Source organism: Cucurbita maxima, unplaced genomic scaffold (genome assembly GCF_002738345.1).
Source record: "Cucurbita maxima cultivar Rimu unplaced genomic scaffold, Cmax_1.0 Cma_Scf00330, whole genome shotgun sequence".
Lineage (NCBI taxonomy): Eukaryota > Viridiplantae > Streptophyta > Magnoliopsida > Cucurbitales > Cucurbitaceae > Cucurbita > Cucurbita maxima.
This window is the reverse complement of record NW_019272346.1, coordinates 6,551-20,612: the sequence shown is the minus strand read 5'-3', so window position 1 is coordinate 20,612 and position 14,062 is coordinate 6,551. Positions and strand designations below refer to the sequence as shown.

The 14,062-nt window shown below is 32.3% G+C and overlaps 1 pseudogene; it reads left to right on the top strand.

Moving 5' to 3' along the window:
* Nucleotides 1-6,944: 6,944 nt before the first annotated feature.
* LOC111474362 lies at nt 6,945-8,333 on the top strand (annotated as a pseudogene).
* Nucleotides 8,334-14,062: the final 5,729 nt, after the last annotated feature.

Sequence of the window (14,062 nt, the reverse complement as noted above, 5' to 3'; positions counted from 1 at the left end):
GATATGCATGGATATGCAACTAGAGTTGCAGTGCTCAATAAAGAAAGAAGTTTCTTCTACATTGAGCCGACAGCTAGTTCAAAAGGTTTGTCTTCATTATTATTGCCACTAGATTCTTTAGCTTATAAAATTTACATGCTTTGTTGTACAGATAATTTTACCAATCAGTTTGTTTTTGTGTGTTTTTCTTTGGTACCAACTTTCACTTAACTTTACATTTTCTCTCATTTACAAATTTTAGATGTGGGCACATGTGCACGTGTTCAAAATGTGCTAAAGTATCTGATGTGTTGTGTGCCCATTCTAGAAGTGATTCGTGCTTACTCCCTATGATGACTTAGATGACAATAAAGAAAAATGAGATTACTACTGATTCATTCATCTTCATCCTCTTGTTCCGTCCAAGTGACTTACTAATTCTTCTCGTCCTTATTTCTATACATATAAAGTTAATTTGTACGATAACAGACGAATGAAATAATGAATCTAATCTTTGTTATTGATTAATCTAGTAAGAATAATTGTGTTAGTGAATTTACAAAACTTTATCTAGGGTGATTATGAGGATTTAGTGTAACAGAAGAATGATTAAGCCGAAACATAAACAACTGGAGTTTCAACTGATAATATTATTGAGTACTGAAATTGGCTTTTGAGTACTAAACTTAGCTTTTACAAATAACAACAGAAATCGAAACTAACCCAAATATGACAAATTAGTTAAACTAAATAGCTAAAAATACTCTAGAAACATAAGCGTATTTGACATAATCAAATTCTTCTAACAATCCCTCCCTTGAACTTATTATTCTTTGTCAAAATTATTTCAAGTTAGAAAAACTTTGCACACCAAGTGAAGACTTCTGAAAAACTTCTAATTTGAGATGCTTTGTTTACAAATCAGCAAGTTGATTTCGGGTACCACAAAATAATAAATTAACGGTTCCTTCTTTTGAAAGATCTCTAAGAAAGTGAAATCTTATTCTTATCTGTTTGGAACGTCCATGTAGAACTGGATTTTTGGATATCTTAATAATTGAAGTATTATCACACATTAGCTTTGTTCCTTCAATTTGATAGTGACCCATCTCTTTGAGTATCCTTATCCAAACAGCTTGACATGCACAGGCACTAGCAGCAACAAACTCAACTTTTGTGGTTGATAAGGTGACAAAAGGCTGTTTACGAGAAGACCAAGCTACTGCTCCTCCGCTTATCATAAACACATAGCCTGAAGTACTCTTAATATCTTCCAAGTCTCCGGCATAGTAACTATTAGTAAATCCAATTAAATCACTAACTCCTCAATTTCTATAAAATACACCATAATCTATCGTACCTTTCAAGTACCTTAAAACCCTTTTAGCTACTGCAACATGTTGTTTTGTTGGACATGCAATAAGACGATTTGATATGAACCAAAAGACGTCAATCATACAATATACTTCAATGAAGATATGAAGAAAATGTTGTCAAAATTATCAAAAGATGTTTCAATTCATGACACTGATATGTGGAAATCACTACATGTGGAGTAAGATTTGGATTACCTTGTTGATCAAATATCTCATGATAAGAACATTGTTTGAGATTCGAATCACTCCACAAGCAAGATCGATCATGTCTAGCTTGAATGATTCTTGTTGATCAAATATCTCAACGCAAGAACACTTGTTTGAGATTCGAATCACTCCACAAGCAAGATTGATCATATCGAGCTTGAATGATTCTACATGCAACCTAAACTACATAGAATTGCAAAGAAACTTAGTCATTGGCTAAAGAAAGCACAAATGCTCCATTTACTATATTTTCCAAGTCTACTTACAAATACAACATACGGCTTTATATAGCCTCAAAATGAAACTATTAAAGGCATTACAAGAGTTAGTAACATTCATACTTAATGACCATAATTAGTCATTATGTAATCGTAACCCTAAATTACTCTAAATAAAAAGTTATCACAGTAACTCTAAATTACTCTAAATTGTAACCTACCCAAAATTTATAACAATCAAACTTCATTCTTCTTCAATGTGTCATGAATTGAAACATCTTTTGATAATTTTGACAACCTTTTCTTCACATCTTCATTGAAGTATATTGTATGATTGACGTCTTTTGGTTCATATCACGACTAATCAAACTTACAACAAACATGAGATCAGGATGAGTAGCTGCGAGATACATCAGACTTCTCACTATTTGTTTATACAAAGTTACATCTACTTTTGCACCATTTTCATCTTTGCCAATTTTTTGTCCTCCCTTCCTCGTGATGTAGTGTCTACTCACTGGAGTTGCTTTCGAATCCTTCTTTGATGCAGAAGGATTCTATTCAACTAAACTAGGTTCTAGGTGCTTGTTTTAATCCATCGAGAGCCTTATGGAATTTGTACGCCCTCTCCTCACTTCCCTTTTTCTCCTAATCTTTTGGTTGTTCAACAAAAATATCTTCTTTTAACTCACCATATAGAAAAGCTGATTTGACATCTAACTAATAGAGTTTCCAACTTTTCTTGGTGGCAAAAGCAATGACAATTCTCACAGTATCCATTCTGGCCACAGATGCATACACTTCTGTAAAATCAATTTCATGCTCTTGTATGTAGGCTTTTACAACCAATCTTGCTTTGTATTTATCAACTTCTCCAAACTTATTTAGCTTGATCTTGTAAATCCATTTCACTCTTATTTTCTTTGCTCTAGCCGACAGAACCACCAAGTTCCATGTTTGATTTTTTTCAATGGATTTGATTTCTTCATCCATAGCCAATCTCCATTTTGGGCTTTTGAAAGCTCCTCAAAATTCACAGGATTGTAATCATCAACCAGTTTAGTCGTTTCTTCCGTGATTTCCCCTTTTATGTTTTCAACAACTGGTTCAATTGTTTCAGCAACCAGTTTAGTCGTTTCCACCGTGACTTCTCCTTCTTCGACTGTATTCTCATCAATTTCAATATTGTCCCCCAGTCCAATTTTATTTCACCTTAAAAAAAATTCCAATTCCATTCACGATCTTCCTCAAAAACTACATTACAACTTATTATAATTTTATTTGTAGTTGGACCAAACATTTCAATAGCCTTTGGATTCGCTGCTGACTCCAAGTAAAACACATATTACACTTTTATCTTCAAGTTTGCTTCTCTTGGCATCTAGAATATGAACATGTTTCGCACATTCAAAAACTCTAAAATAGTCTACTGATGGTTTCTCCCCAGTCCAAGCCTCTTCTGGTGTCATCTCTTTTACTGCAAGAGTGGGTGATGAATTCAAAATGTGAATCGTCCACCTGACTGCTTTAGGCTAGAAATGTCCGCCTAACTACTTAAGGCTAGAAATTTTTAGGCACTTTCTTCTCTGTCAGCATAACTCTTACCTTACCAAGTTCATCACGGTGCAATTTTGGCGTTTTGCCACTCTATTTAATTGGGCTATAGGTTGTGGTCAATTGTGTCTGCACTCTATGCTGTTTGCAAAAATCGTTGAATTTTACTGAATTGAACTCTACTCCTCTATCTGTCCTTAAACATTATAGGCATTCCAATTTCTTTTCCACAATTATTTTGAAACATTTGAAATGATAAAATGTTTCTGATTTTTATACAAAAGAAAATAACTCCATGCCTTCCTTGAAAAATCATCGCACAATAAATACTTTTTATGGCTATTTGAAACTGGTGAAATTCGACCACATAGATCTGCATTTACAAGGCCCAATTTTTCACTTGCTCTCCATTTACTCATTTTTGAAAATGGAGTTTGATATGCTTTCCTTTCATACATGCCTCATAGGTGGTGTTTGGAGCTACAATTTGTGGCAGACCTTTCACCATGTTTTTGTGTTTCAAGGTGCACAAGCCTTTGTAGCCGAGATGACCATAATGATGGTTGCAAAGTGTTAACTGATCCATATTTGAAACTTGGAGGCATCTTCCTTCATTTGTTGTGGCAGATGGTTTAACAAACAAAGTGAACAACTAATTTGCACTCATAATTGACTCTACCATTTTTCCTTTTTGTGGATGATAAATGCTACGTACATTATCTTTGTAGAGCACTGCTGCTCCTTTTTCTTGTATTTTTCCAACGCTCAAGAGATTATTTTTAAATTCAGGTACCCAATACAGATTGCTAATAGTGTAGCGAACCCCATGCAAAGTTAATTTCACTACACCCTTTCCAGAACCATTCGTACTTATATTATTTTCAAGCTTTTGATGGAGTGAGAAAAGATCCTGTCTAAGCTTGAAAACATACCTTCATATACACACATATGGTTTAAGCAACCAGAATCTAAGAACCAAGTATAACTCCTTTTTGCTTCATGTCTTCAATATCAACCATTTACAACATTTCATCCTCTTCTTCAAGCTTTGCATAATTCAATTCCTTATTCATCTTTGGACATTCATATTTATGACTCAAGTCCTGACACCTATAACATTCAATAGTTGCTTTGTTGAAAGTTGATTTTCCTCTCCCGTGTCCTCTGCTCCTGTAAGTTCCTCTTCCTCTACTACTTATTTTCGTTCGACCTTCGATTTTTAGAACTTGCTCCTCTCCAGTATTGCTTGATCTTCGAAATTTTTGTTCATGCACCACTAATGAACTTTGTAATTCATCAATGGACATGTTATCAGTATCTTTGGATTCCTCAATGGATAATACAACATAAGTAAATTTTTCAGTGAGGGTACGTAGAATTTTTTCTACAGTTTTCTTGTTTGGCATATCTTCTCATCTTGTTGGAGATTATCATCACTCTTGCAAAATAATATGATACTTTCATCTTCTTCGATCTCTAGGATCTCAAATTCTCTCCTTAATGCATTAAGAAGAGATTTCTTCACTTTTTTGTTTCCACCAAACTTTCGCTTCATTGAGTCCCAAACAATATTGGTTGTGCGAAGATCCAAGATTTGTTCAAAGACAGTATGATCAATTGCCTGGAAGAGGTAATGCTTTACTTGGTGATCTTTGAGTCTATTATCATCAAGGTGACCCTTTTGTGCCTTAGTCAGCATTGTTTCTTCCGCTAGTTCTGAGAAACCAATCTCTACCACACTTCATAAACTCTTTGCTTTGAGCAAATTTTCCATCAGCTCACTCAAGTGATCATAGAGACCATCGAAGTGAGGGATCTTCATTAAAGTCTTGTCTTTACTCATACTCTCTGTATTTGATCACTAAAAAATTACTACACTACAAAGCCTAGTGGTGGTTCTGAGGCCTATTATAAGTTTTTGACAGAAGAATGATTAACACAGAAACATAAACGATTGGAGTTTGAAGCGAAAATATTATTGAGTATTTAACTTTGACTTTTATAGCCTTACAATAACAACATAAATAAATAGAAACTAACCACAAATATGGTAAATTAGTTAAACTAAATAGCTAAAAAAAATACTCTAACTATCAAAAGAGACCATAACAATATTTGATCAAATTCTTATAACATTTAGGTACTTACTACTACTCTCCCAACAAAAGGACCTTCCAATTCTCCTATTTCCAATATTGAATCTCGATGAAGTTTACTTTTCTAACTCAACTTCCTTCACAAAGGTTGATCCAACTCTGGTTGGCTTCCACTTTTTTCCTTCCACCCCGTAAAGATAGTTGTTTAAATGAAAAAATGTTGATGTTATAATGGTAGTTTGGCTAGATTGTTTTTTCTCAAACTCCAAATTATTGTAATAAAAGAAAAATTATATTTTCTTTAAAGTAATCAAATATTAATGAGAATATGAATCATGTTATGTGTTTATGGGAAATCTTTAATCATTCCTCCTATTTTGCTCATTACAATTTATACTCACCATTCTCAAATAAAAATGTTTCTTTCATAATGATTAAGGTATTTAGTCTTTTCTTTACCGCTCAAGGTTTAAATCTCTATCATATTTGTTACTATAAAGAATATATTATTTCTTTGTACGGTTCTTTTCCCATTTTAAAAAATTGAGTGAAAATGTATATACGAGAAGTTGGGACAAAGACCACAAACCCGGACCCTATTCATGACATTAAATAGACCCGAGCTCCTCCACAACCATGTTCAAAATATGAATCCTCCTACTGACATCCTTTAATAATCTTTAAATTTTAGCGGGTTGTATTTAGTCCTATTTTATTTAGGCTTCTTTTAATAACCATTTGATTTTTTATTTCAAAAAATTAAATTTAAAAATACTACTTCCAAATTATCAAAAAAAAAAAAAAAAAACAACCACAACTTCTATACAGTTACTAAATAAGACTTAAGATATTCATCAATTCCAATGTTCATAAAAATACAAATTATCGTTTAATTAAGCGAAGTATAATCTTAAATTTGTAGTGGTACGATCTTTATTGTTTAGAAATACTACCTTTAAAAAAAATCTCAATTATACGTATTAACTTTTACAACTAAATGTTTATATTATAAAATTAGATCTTGTACTTGTCAAAAATTTAATCTTAATATTTAATTTTCATTAATTCATTCATTAATTTTAACCAAACAAAACACAAACATTCAAAACATTTAATAAAATTAAATACAACACAAAATTAATTTTAATCAACGGACTAAATTAGTAACTAAATGACTCCACACATCCACGAATTTCTACATTAAAAAAATTCTAAATATATACTTTTATTAAATAATTTCAATTTTCATACCAAAATGAGAATAAAATGGGTTGGAAGATGGTAAAGAAAAATGGAAAATATAAGTTAGGTTCTACTCCCACTCTATTGTCACCTTATTTATTGTCGTTGTATCTTGTGCGATTCAATGGTCCGTTGCTCATTTTGTACTTTATAGCCCTAATCTTGTCTTTCTCCACCCCCCTTCATAACTTCCCAATTAATTCATCCATTCAATAAATACCTAAGAGTCTCATCGTCATCCATTATCACCGTTTTTAAAGAACCTAAGCTTCTCATTCTCTCGACAATGGCTAAACTATTAGTTCTTCATCTCTGTTTCGTTCTCATTGCTTCCTCTTCTCTGTTTCATGTCGGAACTTCCATAACTCACAAATCTCAAGACGGATCTGAAGAATGGGGCTACGTTCAAGTCAGACCCAGTAAGCCAAGTTCATTAATTTTCCTTCTATTTTATTTTAGTCATTTTTTTTTATATATTTGCTCGTGTATTGTGTTGTTTAGAAGCCCATATGTTTTGGTGGCTTTACAGAAGCCCTTCCAGAGTGGACGTCGGTTCCAAGCCATGGTCGACCATTCTCTGGTTGCAGGGCGGACCGGTGAACTGCCGATCTTTTCCAATGATTTATTTATAAATTTTGGGTATTTTGTAAGAAAATGGCTCAAATATTGAAAAACAGGGTGGCTCAGGAACTAGGTTTGGGAACTTCCTGGAAATCAGACCATTGAACTCAAACTTGAAGCCCAGAAACTCAACATGGCTGCAAAAAGCAAACCTCTTGTTTGTGGCCTTTTCCTTTTAATTTTTGTCATTTTAACCTTAAATTCTAATATTTTTCGACTAAATTTAAAAAAAAAAAGGATAATCTAGTCGGGACCAGATATAGCTACGTGGAGAGTGGAGGTGAATTTGCGAAAGGCGATGTGGAGGCGGCGATCGACATGACGACTTTGCTGGCTGAGGTTTCGAACGACACTGTCGGCCTACGAAACCCTCCTTTGTACATCTTGGAGGAGTCTTACGGTGGCAAATTCGCCGTCACCCTTGCTTTGTCCCTTCTTCAGGCCATCCAAGCTGGAAATTTGACCCTAAATCTCGGAGGTACTTCTATTTTTACTTTTTTTTTAATAAAGATTTTCAAATATAATTGATGAATTATAACTTTTTTTTATATATATGTAAAAAAAAAAAATCATATTATAACTTTGATTTGTTTAAAATGATCACATTGTAATAATATAGAATCAATAATTTAAATGACTCTCGATTTTGTTTGTCAGGAGTTTCTCTAGGAAACAATTGGATGTCTCCGGAAGATTACACGGTTCGTATTCTCAATCTCTCAATCTCATCCAAAAATTTTATCAATTTTTTTGATATTTTCGTTTTCAGAATGATAAACGAAAAGAACACTACTAAACTATGAAGTTGATTTCAATTATATCCTGATTTAAGAGTTAAAATGAAATATCTCAAAGCTCGAGAGTATAACCGAAACCAACCTCATATTTCAGGAGTATTCTTTTATTATTTATCCTTAACACAATAATCTTTGTCTAAAATTTGACAGTCTTCTTAGGGTCCTCTTCTCAAAGATCTCTCACAAATTGACGACAGGACGCTGCAATAATCAAATAGATTAATATTTTTCATTTTTTTTTAATATAAACATTAATAAAGAAGTGAAATATATTCTATAAATATAAAAGTTATATGTAACAAAAGTTATATTTTATTAAGTTATCTTTTAAATTTGTAAATTTATAAAACCCTCTTTAAAAAAATTTGTAAAATGAAATTCAAAATTTACCATATATTAATTTAAAATTTAGAACTTTTTTAAATTGGTAATTTAGGCTTGATTCATAACCATTTAATTTTTTAAGTTTATAAAAACTTTTTTGGCCTACAAATTCCTTTATTTTATCATTCACTTAGAAAACATATTTTTAAATCTAAATCCAATTTTAAAAAAACATTTTATTTTTCTCCAGAGAATGAACATTAGTTCAAAAAGACATAAAATGAAATGAGACGGTCTACAGCCGTCAAGTAAGTTTTTTTTTCTTCAAACAAAAACAAGGAATATTTTGAAGTGATAAAAATTGTAATATTTTCTTTTTTTTATAGGTGGATCTTATTTGTTCAACCAAAGGAACCCAAGTCTGGATTAATAAGCTTAAGTAATTTCTTTTTTGGAGTGATTTATGGTTATTGACATAAACATAAACCTAAGTCAACGTTTCCTAAAAAAAAATTCTTAATTTTTGCTAAAGCAATTTTTTTTCTTTGAAATTAGGTGGAAGGGCTAAAGGTATTTATAAGTAAGGAGAGAACTACTTTATTTTGTGGAAATGAGAAGCACACCAAGGGATTCACTAAGTCGCATAAGAACTTGCACTTCTATTAGATCCTTGGTGCTGGCCATTTTGTAAGCTATTTATTCTATTTATAATTTTTTAAGATTTATTACTTTTTAATTATATGATTACAAATGTAGGTTCCCGTGGATCAACCGTGTGTGACATTAAATATGGTGGACGCAATCACACAGTCACCAATTTCTTGATGCAGCTGTTTTTCCGTAGAAAAAGATGACATATTTACTTTTTCAAAGGTAAGAAAATATGTTTAATTATAGATAAAAAGAAAGACATAATCGATGTATTATATATATATATATATATATTAACAAATCTAGTGTCATTTGATTATCTCACTAATTTTTATTTAGAAATATTTCAGATGTAGAATATATCAACCTAAATATAATTTAATTGGTTAACAATTTAAAATAAATAATGTTTTTTTAAAAAAAAAATACATAAAATAATCAATATCATATTTTCATTCAATAAGAAAGTTTTCTTTCTTCAATCATTTCATATAATTAAGTAAGAGATATCACAATCAAACTATTTATAGATTAATAATAATAAAATATGTATCATACTATATTATATTAGTATAGTTACAAGTTTTCTCGACTATGAAAATATAACGACTCTAAATTTCTACATACTCAAAGTCGTTACTAATGTCTCATACTCATCTCTAATGCAAAAATATAACTCTTAAAAGAAAACATCATCTTTTATATAAATGCCGAATACATTTAAAACAAACTCTTCTCTAGAAAACAGAGTTTTAGGTGTTTAAATACGAAATTTAAATAAAATAAAATAAATCCAAAATAATTTAAAACAATGAAATGCAAAACAACCTATTTTAACCTAAGACTAGAAATTTAAATGAGTCTGCCGTATGCACGTGCCCACAGTCTCTACTCGCAATGTTGCTGTCGTCCGTACAAGTGCACCTTGCCGTTACTTGAAAAATGATGTGACACACGCAATCATAATTTAGGGACCTATCTCTAGCTCATCTAGGGGTTGCATCTAGTCTCAAACAAATTGGATGTGTAGTACTTCCCTACACGACCCACACGTGCAAGTGTGAATCTCTAGGGCGCTTGCACACCCCCTGGACCCTCTAGTCAAGCTAATTTGTAGCGATGTTCAGAGGTCAACGGAACCCCATAGTGTCATGCATCTCATGAATACCCTGCTCGTCATACTGTGCGCATCCACACTCATCATCATACTGTGCATGTCTGCACTCATCATCTATAGGAGAAGTAGCCATATGCTTATGAACATACAATATGACACTCAACATCATACAACAAGCTCAATCGGAAAAACATCGCCATATGAAGAAATACATCATGCAATCATCATACTCATCATATCGCCACAAAGTGCATCAAGCATATCAAGTATATCGAAATATACATATATTATGCACATCATCATACGACATAACTCAAACATCATCATATACAAGTATATGGCATCATACCACACCGCTCATACATCATCATAACTCATGCATCATCATATACTAGTATAGGACATCATACGATACAACTCATACAATTTTTCGTCTCTCCTATAGTAAGATCACGTACCTGATTAGTTAGTTTAGGCTGGTGTCACCAATTTATCATTAATGAAAGTTTGATTTTGTCCATTGTATCCAAGTCAACCTATATGAATCCATGACATCAATTTCACATTCAATTCTCTAAATCTCACAATGGTCGATGTACTAGACCTCATACGAGCATTAAAGACTTTTCATGAGTAAAGTCCTGGAACGTTATATATATATAGATATATAATTCTATTTTCATTAAGATCTTATTTCCTATCATTACTATGTCAGGGAAGAATTTGATGGAGTTATTTTAAGTGACAGTATTTTGTACTTACCTTCTGATTGATCTTTCATTTTTTTTGTTTGGATGTACTCAGTATCCTTCTCATTGATCTTTCACTGCATGTACTCAGTATTGTGTACTTTGTGCTTTATTTTTTAATTTTTGTTTGGATATATTCTGGGTGGATTTTTAATCATGGTACTTCCTTGCCTTCTCAGTCTAATCTTTCATTTTCTTTTTGCGGCATGTACTATGCTTTATCTTTTAATTTTTGTTTGGATATATTCTTGGCTGATTTTTAATCTTTGTTACTTCTAAATCAATTTTCAATCCATTCTTCTAAACTTTTCTCTTATTATTATTATTATTATTATTTTTTTTTTGTATTTTCATTGTCATTTTTAATAGATTCTAATTTTCTTTTCTTTCCTAGAAATAAAATAGTTGTATATTAGGAATAAATTTACAGTAACCCATAAATTTTTATTCTTATTTGACTTCTATCTAAAATCTAAATAAAAAATAAAAAATAAAATAAAGAAAAGATTTAATTAACTTACTACTGACATTCTTACTCACATCTTTAGGTAAATCTGCCCAAAGTCATTCTCATTTTTTATTCAAACTAAATCTAACATTTACCTTTTCTCTGTCATTTTTTACCCAAAGTCATTCTCATTTTTTATTCAAACTAAATTTAACATTTACCTTTTCTCTGCCATTTTTTTGTTGTTTAGTTTTTTGAACTGTTGTTGTAAAGTAAGAGTTTGTTGAGGAGAGATAATTGGGATAAGAATGAGAGATTAGTGGAGAGAGATAGGGAAGATTTAATTTAATTGCCATTTTGAGAGAAAACCTTTGACAATTGATTTCAGAAATATATATATATATATATATATATATAAATAGATTTAAAAAAAAAACTTATTTTTTTTTATTAAATAGTATAGATACAAACAAAAAAAAATGTTTAAAATATTTTTGGTTAACTTTTTTTTATTAAAATATCTGCTAACTTTAAATTTTCTTATTAAATGTCAAATTTTGACATGTAAAAATTTCATCTTTTAATTTATAAATACATTTTATTTTTTATAATTTTAATTATAATTTGTATGATATAAATTAAATTATTACGGATTTTAAAATTTATTAACTAAATAAATATTAAAATTTACACTAAATTATTAATGGATCAAATACAAACAAACTAAATAAGAAAAATCCAAATAACAAACGTAGGCTCGTGGAGAAGATTCAAGTCTCAACTTCAGCTCTAGTTTGTGTTTGTTTCTCAAGAAAACACACAAGTTTACATTTATTTGTTTCTCAAGAAAACACACAAGTTTACATTTATTTCATTTGAAATAGCCACAATGTTGCTGGTTCTAATCTACCGGGACCGGATATAGCTACGTGGAGAGTGGAGGTGAATTTACGAAAGGCGATGTGGAGGCGGCGATCGACATGACGACTTTGCTGGCTGAGGTTTCGAACTACACTGTCGGCCTACGAAACGCTCCTTTGTACTTCTTTGCGTAGTCTTACGGTGGCAAATTCGCCGTCACTCTGGCTTTGTCCCTTCTTCGGGTCATCCAAGCTTGCAATTTGACCCTTAATCTCGGAGGTACTTTTATTTTTACTTTTTTTTTAATAAAAATTTCAAATATAAATGATGAATTATAACTTTTTTTTTTATATGTAAAAAAAAATCATATTATAACTTTGATTTGTTTAAAATGATCACATTGTAATAATATAGAATCAATAATTTAAATACACGACTCCCGATTTTATTTGCTAGGAGTTGCTCTGGGAAACAATTGGATGTCTCTAGAAGATTACACGGTTCGTATTCTCATTCTCTCAATCTCATCCAAAAATTTTATCACTTTTTTTCAATATTTTCGTTTTCAGAATGATAAACGAAAAGAATACTACTAAACTATGAATTTGATTTCAATTATATCCTGATCGAAGTGTTAAAATGAAATATCTCAAAGCTCGAGAGTATAACTAAAACTAACCTCATATTTTAGGAGTATTCTTTTATTATATATCCTTAACACAATAATCTTTGTCTAAAATTTTACAGTCTTCTTGGGGTACTCTTCTCAAAGATCTCTCACGAATTGATATTGGTCTCGACAAATCTTGTGGAGTCATCCACTTTAAGCATAAGGTGATGGCTCAAGGAGTACACGTGTACTCGCACCTTAGAGCACCTCTATGGGGTGAGATACCTAATTACTTGGGCTCTCCCCCACTTACACTTGGTTGCCTCTTTTCAACAAATTCATCCTCCTATAAGAACTTGTGTTGTACTCAACTTTGGCACTTGGTCGATGCTTGTCTTTCCTTGGCTCTCAGCTTCTCTGCTTGCAACCACTAACACTATTTCTCTAATGTGAACGGCTCTTTGGAAAGCACCGACATGGTTTACTTTCTGTTTCATCTGTCTTGCCCACTTAAGGACTACAAGCGCTTGGCAAATGAGCTTGGTTTTACTTGATGGGTAGATCTCCCCACATTGAAGTGTCAACACACAACACTAATGAACTTGGGGTAGTCTTGGTTTCAGCTACAACTGATTCCAATTCTGACCAGAAACTGGCTTGCCCACTCTCGCACTCTTGACACACTTGCAAGGTCTTCAATCAACTCTCGAGTTCATTTTTCTCGACTGTGTTGCCTCACTAGACACACAAAGTATGGCTCTGATACCAACTGTCATGGTACTACTTTTTCAACAGAGCGGTGTGGTGATCTTGAAACCCTCATGACTAGCCTTAAGGGGAATTAAGCCCCATATATATTTTTCACCCCATCTTTGTGGCGTCATCGGACCTTAAGCGAGGTTTGTCTTCACCAATCAAACATCGCTTGTGCGGAATCCAAGCTTGTTCGACCGCACACACTGTCTGTGCGTGCATGTTCAATCGTCTGCGACTCGACCTTGCCTCTGCTCGGGGCCAAGTTCTTTCAATGCAACGTCACGTCTCATATTTTTATTGCGATCCCCATCGACATGGCCCATATGTCTTGACACCATCTTTAGTCTCGGAGTGTCGTCGGCCATCGCAACTCCCTCACCCATGCCATTGAGAACGGACCCACATGTTGCTCATCTCATTGGAACGTCCCAAACATCCATCCATCGAAGTTCTATC